Below are 17389 nucleotides of genomic sequence, written 5' to 3'. Positions count from 1 at the left end.
CTTACACTAAATTGAGTTGATATATATATATATATATATATATATATATATATATATATATATATACCTCTGTTCTCCCTCGCCTTTAACTTAAATCCCCTAATTGCAAAATTTAAAATTAGGCCTGCCCTATTTTTTTATTTTAAATGTCAGATTCTTGGGAAGACAGTGGCCTAATGGGTCTGTTAGTAATCATTCAATCAATCAATACAAGTTTCCCCTTGTTTTTATGGTGTCAGTTTAATACAGAATATTAGACTTCTTCCTTTCTTTGAAGTTCGGCAGTCCTTGCAGGGGTTTCAGTATTGATCTGTGCTTTGTTCACCTTCTTGTGGCATTTGAGAGGGGCCACAAAGTAGCAATTAGATTGTAATCCCTCAATTGTGGTAAAAATGGATTAGGTGTTAGCCATTTACTGTTCTCCTGGCACTAATTTTCAGAGGGTGGGGCTCATCTTATGAGGTTTCTCAGATCCTGCCAATCATTGTCAGAAGCTTTTTAAATAGAAACACTTTTCAACACTTCTGAAGCTCCTGAAGAAGACTTGTACATTTTCTTTTGTTGTCTCTTTAGGTTTCTCATTGTTAATGACTACTACTGAGAGGTGGAAACGGAACAACGGTTCTGCTGAGAATCTATCTGAGGTTTAGAAATCTCCTGCCCTATAATTTTTTTTTCTATCATTTTGTGAGTGGAGACAGCAAGTAGAAGATGAGGAAACAGGATATCTTTCTGCTAATATAGTAGAACCACCAGAGAGCAGGTGATTCTTGAGTAGTTCCCTGTCTTATTGCTAGAGGCCCAGAGACTTAAACCCTTTGGGAAACGGGAGTTCAGCCTGCTGAGACTGACTATGAATATCTAGAATACTTAAGAACATATAAGGAGAAAGGAAGATAGTGGAGAGCTAGGCACTAATACCAGACCTCTCCACAGCACACCTCTCCGAAAGGAGGCAGTGAAGGAAAAGCTGACTGGATAGGTAGGTGACAAGATAGGTGGGTGACAGGCTAAGTGCTCCAAGACCCAATATTAGTCTGAGACCTGGAGAGACTAGAAGTATGGTAACCAGGGCAGAAAAGCAACAGAGACAGAAAGGAACAGGAGAAGCACATAACCCCACTCCTTTAACAACTGCTAGAAAGAAAAGCAGAACAAATTAAAATATAATAGGAAGAGTGGGCTAACTGAAAATAATCTAGTAGTTTAACCCAGATCATGAACAGAGCACCATCCATATAGGGCTCCATGGCCATTTTGTGGAGCCATAGCAGACCACGCAAACAAGAAGAAACTAAATCAACAGAATCTTCCCACCTTCAGAGAGCAACAAATTAAATCAGAGAAAGTACCCCTGCAGTGGGATCTCCTAAGCATCCATCTAGGAATAACGTGCAGAGGGATGGTTACTGGCCCAAGGTTGTTGAAAACCCTCCTCCTCACTATAAACAAGGGGAATGAGGGGAGAAGACCCTAGACTCATGCTAGGAAGCTCTAGCTAGGTATACAGCCATATTAATGTTTATGGCAACACAATTCACAATAGTCAAGCTATGGAAGCCGCCTAGGTGCCCTTCAACAGATGAATGATAAAGAAAATGTACTATAGGTACACAATAGAATATTGCTCATCCATAAAGAAGAATGAACTTATGATTTGAACTTAACATTTGCTAATAAATGGATGAAACTGGAGACCATCAGGTTAAGAGAAATAAGCAGGACTCAGAAAACCAAAGATCAAATGTTTTCTCTGTTATGCAGAAGCTAGTTCAAAATAAGGAAAAGAAGAAAAGAAAGGGGGGGTGGTGGAATTCCATGAAAATAGAAGACAGACAAGTGGAGTAGGAAAGGGGATTGAGGGGGAGGGAGGAGAGACTAGAAAAGGAAGAATAGTGGAATAAATCTAACTTTCCTATATACATATGTGAATAAACAACAGTTAATCTCACCTTTATGCATATCCACAGGGCACTAATTTAAAAAAAATAGCAGGAAAATAAGTGGGATAGAGGGAAGGAAGTTGGGCGGGGGAAGAGCAGAGGGGAAGGCAAAGTACTAGAGACTAAATTATAGCAAATGATATTTCATGTTTGTATAATTGTGTTAAAATGAACCCTAGTATTATGTATAACTATAGGAATTAATTTAAAAAATTTAAAAAGAACATATCTGATTTCCATGATTTATGGCAATGAAAAGTGAAGTGAGATATGCACGTGCACACACACACACACACACATATGGGAATTAGTAAAAAAAAACTGAGGTTATATTAATACCTTGTGTTAAAATTAACCCTAATATTATGTATAACTGTTGGAATTAATTAAAAATTTTTAAAAAGAACAAATCTGATTTCCATGATTTATGGCAATGAAAAGTGAAGTGATACACACACACACACACACACACAGGAATTAGTAAACGACTCAGGTTATATTAATACCTTGAAGGGTACAATAATGAACTAGTAGAGTTTGGAACTAGCCCATGGGAAGTAAGTCCCATGTCTTGGAACCCCCTTAGACCAAGGTAAACCAGAGAAGTTGGTCACCCAAAGTAGGTAAAAATAGTACAGCCAGTTCTCATCTTCTTTATTGCATTTGTGTTCTCTTGGATTAAGTGTGCAAATATGTTCATTGAGTGTTTTATTATTGTATAAGTACATACATGAGTTTCATATTTCCCTTTTACTAGTTGATTTGTAAAGCATTTTGGTAGTTATATCAATGGAGAAGAGAACATGTATGGAATATTCATAACCTGAAGCTCCTACTGTAAGTTTCTTGGGTGAAAAGGAACCATTCATATTCACAGAGATTCCTGGAATGTGCATCAAGGCACATGTAAACTAAGAGTCACTGATTTTTCCACACTGATGCTTAGATACGTATTTATTTTCTTAAAATCTATGTTCTATGATCCCATATTGGGTGAAAGGAGGTGGTCCTGAGAAATTCACAGAGTGGATGATCCACCTTAAGAGTAGATTTTGTATCTATTGATATGGATGATATGTGGCTATGTTTACAAAAGTTGGCATATATGCAGAAACCAAGATGGGAATTGGAGTCTCTCTGGAATTTTGCTTAAATCAATGGAATAAAATATTCATGAAGATACATTTTATGTGCGGCTCCTGATTGGTCTGAATTGCGTTGATGCAGTAATAATGGTAGAGGAACTGAGCAATCAATAGTGGGGAAGTACTGGAGCACTGATATTCAGGACCTAAATAGCCAGGACTCAGAAGTAAAACTTGCTTAAAACGATGCCTATGTGCTGCTGTCAACATAAGAATAGTGGGGCTAGTAGGCCTTCAAATTCATGTAGATGATGGTGTTCCTAAAAGGAGGAGAATTTTCAAATACTTGTGGTGAAGGCGAATGAGAAAGACATGGAGAGAGTTGAAGCAGAAACATTCTTTAGTACAGAGTATGCTATTTCCTTTTTTTAATATTTATTTTTAGGTGTAGATGGACCCAACACAATGCCTTTATATTTATGTGGTGCTGAGGATCGAACCGGGGTCCCGCCCGTGCTAGGCAAGTGCTCCACCGCTGAGCCACAATCGCAGCCCCAGACTGTGCTATTTCTATGTGTCAAGTTATTGCATCAAATTTTTTTATTTTACATTAATATTTCCCCTGAAATTACTTAAAAATTGTTTACTTAGATAACTGAAAGGTATATCAAACTGAATTTTAATTAGGGCCATAACAAATTATACAATTTGATTAGTGCTATAAAAGTGGCTCTGATATGAGTTAATAGGATTGGGAAAGTTTTTGAGGAATATCTAATCAGTGTTCTGGATCTTGACAGGTGGAAAAACTTGGTGAGAAGATGGGGTGAATATTTTGGTCAAACGAAATGACATTAGCAAAAACACTTTTTTTGGGAACTTCCAGGAAATAATGAACAATACAATTTTCTAAAAAGCAGAATAAAGATAGGAGAGAAAAGAGATATACAATTAGAAACAGTTGATGGGCTCATAGGGAGGAAGATTTTAAGCGAACTTGGTGCTGTAGGTGAAGGGGAGAAAATGGATATATTTTAAGTGAAGAGATTGTATATTTGGTATCTTGAATTACAAATATAATCTGGGAGAGGTATGAAGAATGCATTGAGAAAGGAAACACTGTATGCAGGGAGACAAGTTCAGAAACTCTTATAAGGGCTTGAACAATCAGTGATAAGGGGCTGATTGAGGATGGTGGAAATAGAAGAATGGGGAAAGTATCTGAGCCAAGTCACTGATCAGCCACCCTCCAGCATTTTGTATCTTGTGGTTTGTAGAATGGAGGGATGAAAGTTGAAGTGTGATTCTAAGATTTTCACCTGGATTAATGCCTGAAAGATGACTGTTTCACATCAGCAGAAATATTAGGAAGAAGCATATATTTTGGGGGGAGATAGGTGTTGAACATGGTGCATTCGAAAGGTCATTGGGGAAACTAGAAGTAGATAACCTGGGAGCAGCTGGGGAGTCTACTGTGAAAATTTTTCTGAACAAAATCAAATTCAGAAAAACAATGAAATGAATTTTATAGGGGATTGCATGCACACATGCACACACACATGCACACACACACAGAGAAAACTTTATAAATATATCTGCAACTAAATTGTATATAAGCATTCTTTTGCCATTTCTCTACTATTGCTGCAGGATGTTTGTTTGTTTTTGACTATTTTTTTTATAATTGCATAACTAGGCTGAATATTTTGTGGGTTATGAGAACATGTAATGTAGGGACAAGGGATTTGGAAAATCTGTAAGTGCAAATTTAATTTGGCACCAAAGTTTAGTCCCCACTGAACACCCCAAAATAGCAAACCCACTAGAAGAGACCATGGTGTGGGTTAAAGTATGGAAGGATGGTGCCAGAAAGTCTGCTGGCTGTAGAAAGGAAGGTCTTGGTGACAGCATGTTCAAAGGTAGGGGGAGTTTGAAGTTTCAAAACATTGTACAAAAAACTGTATTCACTTTATAGCTACTAATTAAAAGATTATCCAGAGCAAACATTCTAGCTCTGTCACTTTTCTAAAAGGGAAACAAGTATGGAGGTCTCATGAATCTTTATTACAGGATATTTTATGTGTATGTATTTGTGTTTGCAACAAATACTCTTAAGATATCTGTATGAAATCCATTTTAAAAAATCCTCATTGCACTCTGTTTGTAGCTAAGATCTATAGCAGTGATTTATTTTCTAGATCCATCAGTGGTTGTGTTGATGTTGGAAATCTTGGTAAGAGAGTCATGTTAGGATATATAGGCTAGTTTATGCTTCAATAACAAGTACATCCTATAATTGTAGTGACTTGACAAAGTCTGGTAAAGGGGAAAAATGTTCTTCTCCAAGTAGTAACTCAAAGATCCTGGTTCATTCCATTTGTGCTTCTACTGTTTTACCATAGCTTCCAAGGGCACCCCAACAGAGAGAAGAGTTTTAAAAGAGTCCCTATGCTTTAAACTGTCTCAACCTGGAAGTGATTCATGACATTTATGCTTATAGTTTTTTTTTTAATCTTTTGTAGCATGTCTTTATTTTATTTATTTATTTTTATGTGGGGCTGAGGATTGAACTCAGTGCTTCACATGACCTACCACTGAGATACACCCCCAGCCCTTATGCTCATAGTTTTAGAGGCTAGAACTAGTCACATGATTCTAATGTAACTATAAAGGAGGGTAGGAAAGATAAAATGATACAAGTATTTGATAATCAAGTGTTTCTGTGATAGTTCAACCTTCCAGTTTCAAAATATCCCCTTGCTTCTTTCATCTCACTCAGAACAAACTCAACCTCTCCCCAGGGAGATGACCTAAAATTTAATCAGTCACTGAATCCAAGTTAAAGTCCAGAAAATCTGGACTCATGAGACTCTCTGAATTAGGTCCAACTATGTCTTCACTTTTTCCAACATCCTATGGACTTGAAAGATGCATTGTATCTGCCCTCACCCCAAACACAACAATGGAATACTCTAATTAGGAAAGGGAAAGAATTGGAAACAGTCCATAGTCCTTGGTTCATAGCAAATCTGAAGTCCCATTGCATAGATAAGGCACAGGCCTCTATCTTGAGGGCCTGAGTGAGTGGGTGGGGAAGGGGTGGGAGTTTCCTTAATTAGGTCATGATTCTGCTCTAGTCCTCTGTCCATTGTTCTCAATGATCCCAAGTGAAGTGCATGTGGAAGAATGTGCCTCTTTAACTGTAGCACCTTTTCTCAGTTCACTTCCTGCTCTTGGAAGGCTGGGGGCCAAAGAGTTGTTTTAAATATTGAGAGACAGATCATTTTTTTTTTCTAATCAATCAAGTGGGATTTTTGGCAATGTAGTTTCCTTTACAAACTTAATAGGTTTCTAAACTATGTTTCTAGTAATTTCATGTTCCAGAAGCTCTTTATCAGGAACTGTCCTTTAATCTGTTACATGCCTTTATTCTCAATACCTTTTTCTATCTCTGTTTTACAGTGACTATCTTGAGACTATTACATAAATTAAAAGGCCATATTCTTGAATAAAGTTTCTTATTAACTCTGAATGTTTGCCATATCATGAATTAAAGGCAGTTGTCCAGATTTAGTCTTTGGAAGAGAGACTGGAGCTACTGACAGAAACATGGAAATCATCTACCTCCTTAATTCTCAATCCCTATAGGGAAGCTTGTCAATATCTAGACAAATTTTTAATTTTTGTCCCTGGAGTGGAGGGTTGAATGGGTGGTTCTAGTGCTACTGGCTTTTAGTGGGTGGAGGTCAGGGATGCCTCTTAGCATCCTACAGTGCATAGGACAGTCCCACACAACAAAAAATTATCTGGTTCCAAATGTCAAGTGTGTCAAGTTGAGAATCCTGCCTTTCAAACACACAAAATTATTCCAGGATCTCTTGGCTTCAGTCACTCCAGAAATTTTCCATGATTTTTATGTAGACTTAAATAGGAATTTGTCTATTTGAGATTTCTTTAGAGTAACTAGGATTGAGATTGTTACAGATAAAACCATTATCCAGTGATCATTCATTCTATTTTGGAGGAAACTGTTTATATTTATTTTATATATTTTGGTATGTAATATACATCCTTAAAATAGATCTAAACCCATATAAGCTATCTAATAATATTTCAGAAAAAAAATAGCCCCAGCATTTCTTGTAATAAAAGGGTGATTTCTTCAGTATATTGATGTAAATGTAACACTTAGAATAAGCAGTCTAAGAATTTAATCAAATATCAACTTTCTGGAAGATGAAAAGCTTAATGGAAAAATGCTAGAAAAATTATTTACCAAATTCAGAAGTGGTAAAAGGCAAGAGTATATAACAAAGCAAAATATATTGTTTTTGTGTTCTTGGGAAGTTAGTAATAATCTGACTTTTTTTTTCTCTCTCTCTCTTCTTGAAATGGTGTAGAGTGACTGTTAATCAACACTTTGTTTAAGGAGAACTAAAATTGTTGTGGAAGGTTAACTTCACTCTGGAGTGCATTACTTAGTGAAAATGACCAGGAAAAAAAAGGTATAAAATAAACTATTTCCTACTAAAATTTTATGGATTAAACTCTCCTTGCCTTATCTGTGAAAAAGAAAAAAAACCCTAAGAAATAAATAAAATGCTCTTTGGTTTCTCAATCTTCTCATCCATTATCAAAACTGTCTTCATTTTCATTGTTCTGCCTACTTCCTTCCAGAGTTCATTTTAGCTGAAAAGAGAAGTAATTATTAAACAAAATGCCCTTTTATGAATTCCTCTGCTCTCTAAAGCACAGGTCTTTGTAATAATTGAAGCTTACACTGTTCCATAGACTTAAGGGGAGTTTATTGCAATTTGTACAATTTTTATCCTCCTTATGCTTTGTTTCCAATTTGTCCATTTTGATAGTTTTAGATTTGAGGCACATAGATCACTGCTTGCTTTAATTGATATATTATACTCATTTATTTGCTGAAAAAGAAAAGCATCTAAAAAAAGAGAGAGAACTTTTCCAATTCCTTATAAATGAGAATGTCACATGTAGAAAGCCAGTATGTTCACCTTGTCCTCTGCCCCAACACCAAACTCTTCTATTCTATTCCTTTTTGTAATTATGAGTATGAGTAATACCCCAAATATTTTACAGCACAATGATGAGTCATAAAGTAGAACTATAAATACTTTTGTTCTTGAGAAACAATGAAGCTATCTTTTCTTTCACATTCACCCACCTCATATGCTGCTCCACTTAACATTAAGCTTTACAAAAAAACAACTTTATCTTGCATTTCAGTCTCTAGTACAAGTTATGTTTTCTAGTAAACTGTTTCATTTTATCTGATGCCTCATAAATATATCTAAATCTAGCTCATCATGCACTGCTTGCTACACCTAATCATACACACAGGTCTGAATTACTCTATTCCTATTTAAAGAAAAGAACAAAAAGTAAGAATGGCAGATGTGTTCATAATTAATATCCTACTGGGTTAATCAGCAGATTCTTGGGAATGCTATGAGACTTCTGATGTATGCAGAAAATCACTGCCTCAATCTATAGACCTTTATAAACACATACATACAACAGTTAGAGCTTATGGAAAATGTGATTTTTGCAAATAAGGTACTTAATAATATTAAGTCATAGTTTTTTCTTTGAAGAGCCTAATGCTTGATTTCAAACACTTCAGGGAAGCATTTTTGTTTCACATATATAGCCAATACCATGGGAAAATGTTGCTGTTGATTCACTTCGCATTCAAAATTTCGAATCATTGAAATAGACATTTCAAATAATTTGAAATACAGCTCTTCTAAAATTAACTAAATATAAACAAGATAGATTTGAAAAATTAGTACTTAAGAATTGTCAAACTGTTGAGAATTGCTGTACTTGTGGATGTGAGGACACAGAGGCAGCATGATTCTTGAAAAGGAGGAAGAGAGAGGGGATTGTATTATTACAAAAATGCAAGCCTTTTCAGTGATACCAGTTTGAGCTAAAAGTTTAGTCTCTACTATGCAACTCCAGCAATTACCTAAGAGATTTGACCTTCGGTTACTTCATCTATAAATGTAGAGTAACCATACCCCTGTCTCAGGACTTGGGGTGTTAGGATGCCAGACAGTTTAAAAAATGACAAATTTGAAAGTCTCTTTTCAAGGAGAATATGGAACTCTTATTTTAAAAAGACTGTACGGTATAAAAAGCTAAGTTTTAGTTATAGTGTGTTTTGCATTTCAGTTTGGGAGTTAATATATTCAGGTATGTGCCTGGCACACAGGTAGTACTCATTAAATATTAAATGAGAAAATTCTGGCTTGAAGAATTATCTTGGAATTTAACTGGGAATTTAGTAAATAGAAAAAAATAAAAGAAGAAAGAATAGAAGAGGTTCATCAGCTTGCTTTTGACTATCTTTAGATCTAGAATTGGTGTAGTATATCCTGTAAGTATAGGGGTAAACTACATAACCATTTTAGGCTTATTATTCTTTAATAATTATAGCTCAAGTACTTTGTATTGAACTAGTCAAGAAATAACTTCACCATGACCTAGTATTTCCACTGAAAATGGTAACATTAGCAGTCATACTCAATAACAGGATTTGCATCACCGAGTTTCTGAAGGGATCAGGGACACAGGAGGACTGGGGCACTTACATCCTACTGTGCTTTGAGATGGGGCGTGGCTTGCCCATCCCCTTGCACTGCTTGCCCAACAAGTATCCCTAAGCCTGAGGGAGAGAGACACTAAGCAGCAAATATAAACACCTTGACAGGTTGAAAGAGACATAAGGAAGAAATCAAAGCCTTACAGTCTAGTACTTTTAAATGCATTTTTCTCCTGTCTTTTTAAACAAAGGAACTCCACATTTCCATTTTTTACTAGGCCTTGTAAATTCTGCATCTGGTCCCTATACATGTGACTGAATCTTTAGACGTTTAGTGACTCAGCCTACCCTGCCAGCACCTTCTTCTTAGGTTGCATCTGGTAGAATTTGTCACTCTCTTTCTCTCTGCATTATATTTTCTTTGTTGCTGTTTGTTTTTAGCAAGTCTCTTTCTGTTTCTTTGCTATTGGGTTCTCCCCATAGATCCTTCTTTCTTGTCCTTCATTTCTCAGTGTAACTGTCAGTTATTCAGACAACATCTTCTTGCCACTTTAACTTAAGAGACCCTCTTCTACAGTATTCCATTTCTGCTACACCACCTCTGTTGTCCTTATATAATTTAATTAGTATGTGCTTATTTTTTGTTGATAATTTTTGCTCATTTGGGTGTATATTTTAGGAGATGTCTTGCTTATATTATTCAAAATGACACACCTGCCCCAGTGAGATAGACTGAATATGTCTCAGTGCATAGCAGCACATAATAATTCCTTGCTAAATGAATACATGTTATTCATTTTTTCCTAAAGAATTTAGCAAAGACTTATTCTGGAAAAATACACTATAATTTAAAGAGAATATTAGTATGGTTTTTGTAGAAAACTTTAATCCAGTTGGAAAGATGTAAGCAGATATAAAATTAGAAATCATGTAAACTTTAATGGTCAAAATTAATGTCAAATTAATGTTAAAATTGTGGTCACCAAGGAATGTGATATTTCTTGGTTGTCAACATGATAGAGTGGTTTGGAAAAGTTTAGGATGCACAAGATGATGGGAGGTCCAATATCTGAATAGTCCTGTTCACATCAGGGAGGTGAGGTACTGATAAAGCTGATGAGGGGAGTCTTCACTACAGCCCTGGGTTAGGGAAAGGGCAAAAGGGTGATGGCCTTCAAGTTATAGGAGTCTGATAGAGGAAGGGCTGATCAAGGATTCATTTCCAAAAATTAATTCTGGGGGTCAGAAGAGATTCCAGTAATTTGATTCTAGAAAGTGAACAGGATTTCAGTCTCCGGGTATGTAAAACACGGCTCAGTTGTAAAAGGTCATTGGATGTATGTCCTATTTATCAATGCTTCCTGAAATCACACCATACTCAGCCTCAAATTCACCTCCCTAACCTCCATGACCCACATCTTGATGGCCTTCAAAATTCTTCGCTTTGGAATTTGTTCTTGCCCTTTTGGAGTTGACTTACTCAGGTTATCTTTGATCCTGATGACTTCTTTCCTCTAAAGATGCTCTCTTCATGGCCCATAGAACGATAGCACCCACAAATGCATAATTCTTGAGGCTCCATATTTTCACCCTGGTGATGGCACTAAGAGAGCAGCTCAGGACCTGGAAGCTTGGCCAAGGAGTGGGGCTGGATAGATAATGATTCTGAAATTGGTGGGCTGGACTCTATATCCACTTTCCGTTTCATTTGGGAGTAGCAGACAAGTAGTGAGCTTTAGGGGGTACATCACACAATCTGGAATTTTATATTCACACAAACAATAAGTTCGATTATGAACATTGGTCAAAGAAAGCAAAACAAGAACCCCCCCACCCCTCCCCCCCCAAAAAAAGTGCCATGTTCTGTTTTGGGTTTTGGCATTTTATTATAGAAGTAGATTCTTAAAGTTTAAGAGGATGCCTGAAAATAGAACAGTGCTGTGGTTTAAGCATTGGTTCTGTCCAAAACTCATGTTGAAATTTAGGTGTCATTAAAATAGTATTAAGAGGGGAAATAGCTAGGCATGGTGGTACACACCTGTAATCCCAGTGATTCAGGAGGCTGAGGCCGAGGATTGCCTTTCCCATGGTTTACCTCCATTTTTCTGCCAGGTAAGGAGCACTCTTCTTATCCTCCAGAGGATGCAACACTCAAAGCACCATCTTGGAAGTAGATACAAATGTGTTGATGTGCTGATCTTGGACTTCTCAGCCTTTACAACTGTGAGAAAATAAATTTGCATTCTTTATAAATTATTCAGACTGTGGTCTTCTGTTGTAGTGGCACAAAATGGACCTCAAGAGATAATCTGTGTTTAGCAGATATCTATACTTGAATGAGGAAGATTAGAGAAGGTAAAACAAAGACTGAGTTTCAGGCATCTAAACTTAGTCTAATCTCACAGGGAAGCACTAAGTCATAAATGACATCACTGGGTATGTTCCATTTGGAGAAGGTGGGATTTTTATACCATGAATTAGTTACCATTGACTCTGGGTTACCCAAGTTGAAGGGTATTTCTCTTCAGCACCTCCAGCGAGGTGATTTACAGACTCTGTGGAGTTAATTTGTTTGAGAAGATTGAAGATACAAGATGATGTTAGCAGCAATACCCCTAGTAGCAAGTAAAAGGGATACCTAAATATCTAGGAGAAATATAAGTAGTATTTGCAATAAACATCCAGCTGGTGAACAGATGTAAATGAGTGAACCAGAAAGCAGATTCTTCACATCCTCTAATTATTGTCCATTTCAGAGCATCTAGAGCCCAAAACAGAAATAAAGCCAGATCATGCACACATTAAATAATGCAGAAATATTAGGGGCAACTTATGGCCTTGGGAAGGTAGATATTAAAAACCTTTAAGACACACAGATTTATTAGATTTGTGGGCCCTAATTTCAGTGCCTTAAAAAGGAAAAGTCTAGGGAGAAATCAAGTCAAGAGTAGGACATCCACAATAATAGTCCCCAATTATTCACTGATTCATATATTAAGAATACATTTAAAGAGTACAAAAATATTTAATATTTCTGTTATTCCATGGTATCACATGGAATATCACTATAAGTAGGAAAATTGGCTTTGGTTTTTTTATTGTACATGCTATACATGACTTTCATATATATCACTTTATTAAAATTTCTAAATTTGTTTGTATGGAAAAACTGTGAGAAGATACCGAATAAGTTCACACCTAAGAACAAAAGGAATTCATTTAAGAAAACTGGCTATAAGTGAGCTGTGCAAAAAATATATATATTTTTTTTAATCACAACTCACTGGGTGTGGAACAAGATGCATCTTTGTGGTGCCTAGTCAAATGAATCACTTAAGTAATGACTACGTTAGGGCTTTCTGAAAAACAATGTTAAATTTTATAAATAGAGAGCAGGTTTAAAGGATGGGTCAGCAAAACATATACCTGTTGATTATTTGATGACAACCTTCACTAGTATCTATACCATTGAACACCCTGAAGGAAGGCAACCTATTTTTGAAAGAGAAGACACTTTGGATTCAAACACACTTGGTTTTCAATTATAGCTGAGCTACTCATATATGTGTCTGTGTGATTGATTGGAGATTGCTGAAACTCTCTAAGCTTGTTTTCCTCATCTGCTCAGTGGTTCTTAACAAGTTTTTATGAGGTTGAAGTGGCATATATACATTATTTGATATATGGTTACATGCTCATAAATTGTTAGAGTTCTTTGTACTACCAAGGTTTTGTCTGTTTGCTCCACCATGTATGTGCTGTCTTTACTCTTAGCTTGATCATCCCAGTTCTATTGATGGCAAAAGATTAGACTTCAGCCTGCACCTTAGAATGGGTGGCTGCTGGGTGGAGGATGAACATGCTTAGATTCCTCACCCTCTTGTGGGTATGTCAGAGAGCAAACAAGCAAATAAGTCAGCATGTGAACCAAGGGAATGCACAGGTCAGGGGTATACTGAAAAGCACTAAAATTCCCAATGAAACAGCTTAGCAAATGTTCATTTGACTCATATAAGGCATCTCTTAGATATGTAATACAGTTATGAAGTTTAAGTTAAATAAAATATACTTACATGTTATGCAGAGTTTCCTCTTTCTCTGGAGAGCTAAAATTCATGATATAATCTCTAATTATACCTTGCCATTTACACACAATCTTCAACAATTTATTTCTAGCATTTTATACAGGGTCTTTAATCTTATTTTTTCCTTCGTAATTGAACCACAGTTGACTGGGTTTAAATCTAATAAGAGCCTGATTGGGGTTAAAGATGTGCCATAATGGGAATGCCTAATGATTTCATCTTTGTTTCAACTATATTAAGCTTATGAGACCTATGATTTTTATCACTATTATCAGCATTTTCAATGTTCATTTTCTTCTCATTTTGGCAAAATAATAAGGGCAAAGAGCAAAAAATATTCAAATAATTATATAAAGCCTGCTCTTACAGACAAAGATGGCATGACTGCCCAAACAGAACTCTTGGCTGTCAGGCGGTGCCACCACACATTAGTGCAAAATGTTCGTTGATCTGCTGATGTATGAAAGTCTGGATTTGGCATACAAAAGGCACTTTGGAGTGTCGATGTATAATGCATGAAAGTGTTGGCTGTTCAGAAGCTGAAAATATGAAAGTCAGGGACAGCCTGTATGTATATGAACAAAGAAAAGGAGACAGCTATCTGCTTTAGAAAACCCTGTCTGAGTCCTATAGGTGTTGAGGAAGACCTCTGAGTGGAGGTGGCTTTGAGTGCAGTTCTTGGAGGTGAGTAGATCTGCACCAGGGATGGATCCACAATCTGAATGCACCCCCATGTTGGTACTGTCATAAAACATGGAGTGTTCAGGAGGGATGAGCACAGAACATAAAGTGTGGGAATAGGCTCATAGAAGTCAGTCTGGAAGCAGAGTTTGGAAAGCCCCGTATGGTATGCTAAACAGTTTGCTCTTTATGTCTTAGGTCATCAGGTCATTTTTTTGTTTTTTTGAAAATGGAGTAATTGGCATCATTTGGAATGTTGGGTGATATAGATTTTTTTAAATGCAGGTTTCATTGTTTTCATAGGAAAGAGCAACACTGACTCTTCTTTCTTGTGAGGCAATACTTGGCTGAACAGATAGGCTGCTGCCCTCTTCCTATAGGGCTTTCCCTGTCCATTTTTACTTCCCCTTGGCAAACCTCCTTCATTAATTCATCTGCTTGGACTTGGTAGGCTTTAAATTGATGAGTTCTGAATGTTATAGGGAACCATGCCAGACTGGCAAGAATGAAGGGAATAGAGAAGTTAATTTCAAACTTTTATTATATATTGGGTATGGTGTCAGCATCTGGACAGTAGATATATAGGTCTGGAAGCCACAAGGAATATGTTCTGGAGTTGAGTTTGTCAGCAATTAGAGAATTGATTAGAAATTTCCAGTGAGAGGTAGAGAAGATCCAAATGTCTTTTGTACTTTTGTATACTCCAAACACAAGACATATTATCTTGCAGATAATAATTGCTCAGTAAATGTTTGTTGAATTAACATATATACTGATAAACATTTAATTATTTGTGGACATTTTTATGCAGTCTTTAGGCCTTAGTTCATCACTTACTGAGTAAAGTAAGCAGTGTAATTCAGTGACAGTCTTAAGTAGGGACAAATAGCAGAGATTTTGTTTAAATGGCTTTCTACATTTGATGCTACACATTGATGTATTACTAAGACTTCTCCATTTTCTATTTCTCTGCTGAATTTGTTCATTGTATTTGAAGACAACTGTATCAAATATCTGAATATTAGTAAAAACAATTTATGTTGAGACTTTTAATTGTTTTATATAATATTGGATAAATTCTAAGAAATACTTGTAAAATATAGGCGATATACAGATAATTGTTTTTCAACAAATGCTTATGCACACATTATAAAATTACAAAATGGAATATATCAATCCTTTGCAATCTCATGTTTATTTTTTAGACAGAAAGTCCAGCATGAGGAAGTAACTGCTTGAGCTAAAGCCAACCCAAATGATTTGTGTGTGTGTGTGTGTGTGTGTGTGTGTGTGTGTGTGTTCCTGAGGATTGAACCCAGGGCCTTGTACATGCGAGGCAGGCACTCTACCAACTGAGTTATATCCCCAGCCCTTCTCATGTGTATTTTTTTAAAAAATCCATTCCACTCTGAAGTCAGTCAGAGAAAACCAGCATTTGAAATTTGCTTATCATTTCCTTGTCTTTCTATTTTTAACCACATTTCTAATACTAAAACATATACTGCTTGCTTTTGAATGTTGTCTTATCGAATCCTAAACACTTTCCAAAGGCCCCCATGGCTAAATAACATAGTTGGATTAAGTTTTCACCTTATAATTTCTTTTAAGGGGTATTAAATTTCAACACATGGAGACTTGGTGTACACCCAAACCATATTCAAACTTTAGCACCTTACATTGGTTGCACTTTTTCCTTGAGTTTAAAAAGTTCTTCTACTAAGAAGTTTATAAAAATATTTTCTTATATTATCTAATAAAACTTTTATAGTTTTGCTTTTCATATTTAGTGCCCTAACACAACTGATTGATGATGTTCGTGAAAGGTGTGGAGTAAAAATCCCAGTTTTATTTATTTTTCCATAAGGATAACCAGTTGACCCTGTGCTATTTATTATAAATTCCTTTTCTTAACTAATTTAAAATGTCACCTTTGGCATAAATCAAGATTCCTTATATGTGTGGACTTTCCCCAGCTATTTTATTTGGGCTATTTTTTAGTCTCTGTGACATTACTACATTGTCTTAATTTCAATAAGTTAAAAATAATTTTTAATCTTATAAGAGATGCACTCAAATTTCCAATTCAGGAGAGTCTCGGCAATTCTTACATTTTTAATCAGCTTGTCGAATTCCACTTTAACAAAATCCATTTAGAAATTTTTTTGAATTTTATAGATAAACATGGGAAGATTTGACATCTTTATGATATAGAACCTTTCAATTTATGACTATCTCTATATTTACTTACTTTAATTTTTAATGTGTTTTATACTTTTCTTACAGGTTTTCGTTAGATTTATTCCTCAGACTTCATGTTTTTATAAAACTAAATTTTTTTATATATTTCAAATTTGTGGCTGGTACATAAAAGTGTAGCTGATTTTTGTATACAATGTTGTATCTCAAAAATTTGCTAAGCTTGTTTCCTAATCAATTCTGATAATATATTTGTTGATTTTATTTTCTAAATAGGTATTGACATGTTTGTAATTAATAAATATTTTACTTTTTAACTTCCAATAAATATTTTGATTTCCTTTTCTTTTCTTACTGTGCTGGCCATGACAACCAATACAGTTATGAGAAGTTATACTGGCAGGGACCATTGCCTCATTCCTGAGATGCTAGGGCAAATATGTATGTTAAGATGTTTGTTATATGAATGATGTTTGTTATAGTTTTTTTTTTTTAGGTATCTTTATCCAACTAAGAAAATTCTTTTCATTCTTGTGTATTAAGAAATCCTATCTTGTTTTATTTTTCTGAAAAAGTCCTTTCATCATCTTTTTTCTCAAGAGATGTTTTCATGGGGGTAGAATTCATCATTCACAGTTATTTTCCTCATCACATTGAATACATAAATTCTTTTTTGGAATCAATCAACTATAAAGTTATCCTTCATTCATTAGAAAATAATTTGACTTTTCTGTAGGATTTTTGTATCTTGTGTTTTACAGTTTCACTGTAATGAATCTATGTGAAATTTTCTTTTCATATATTGAATTTGGGAATTTGGGGGCT

The sequence above is a fragment of the Marmota monax genome, unplaced genomic scaffold (assembly GCF_021218885.2).
Source record: "Marmota monax isolate L192 unplaced genomic scaffold, Marmota_monax_Labrador192_F-V1.1 WCK01_AAM20220418_F8-fsc00018, whole genome shotgun sequence".
NCBI lineage: Eukaryota > Metazoa > Chordata > Mammalia > Rodentia > Sciuridae > Marmota > Marmota monax.
The sequence above is the reverse complement of the archived record's forward strand: the minus strand, read 5'-3'. Positions refer to the sequence as shown.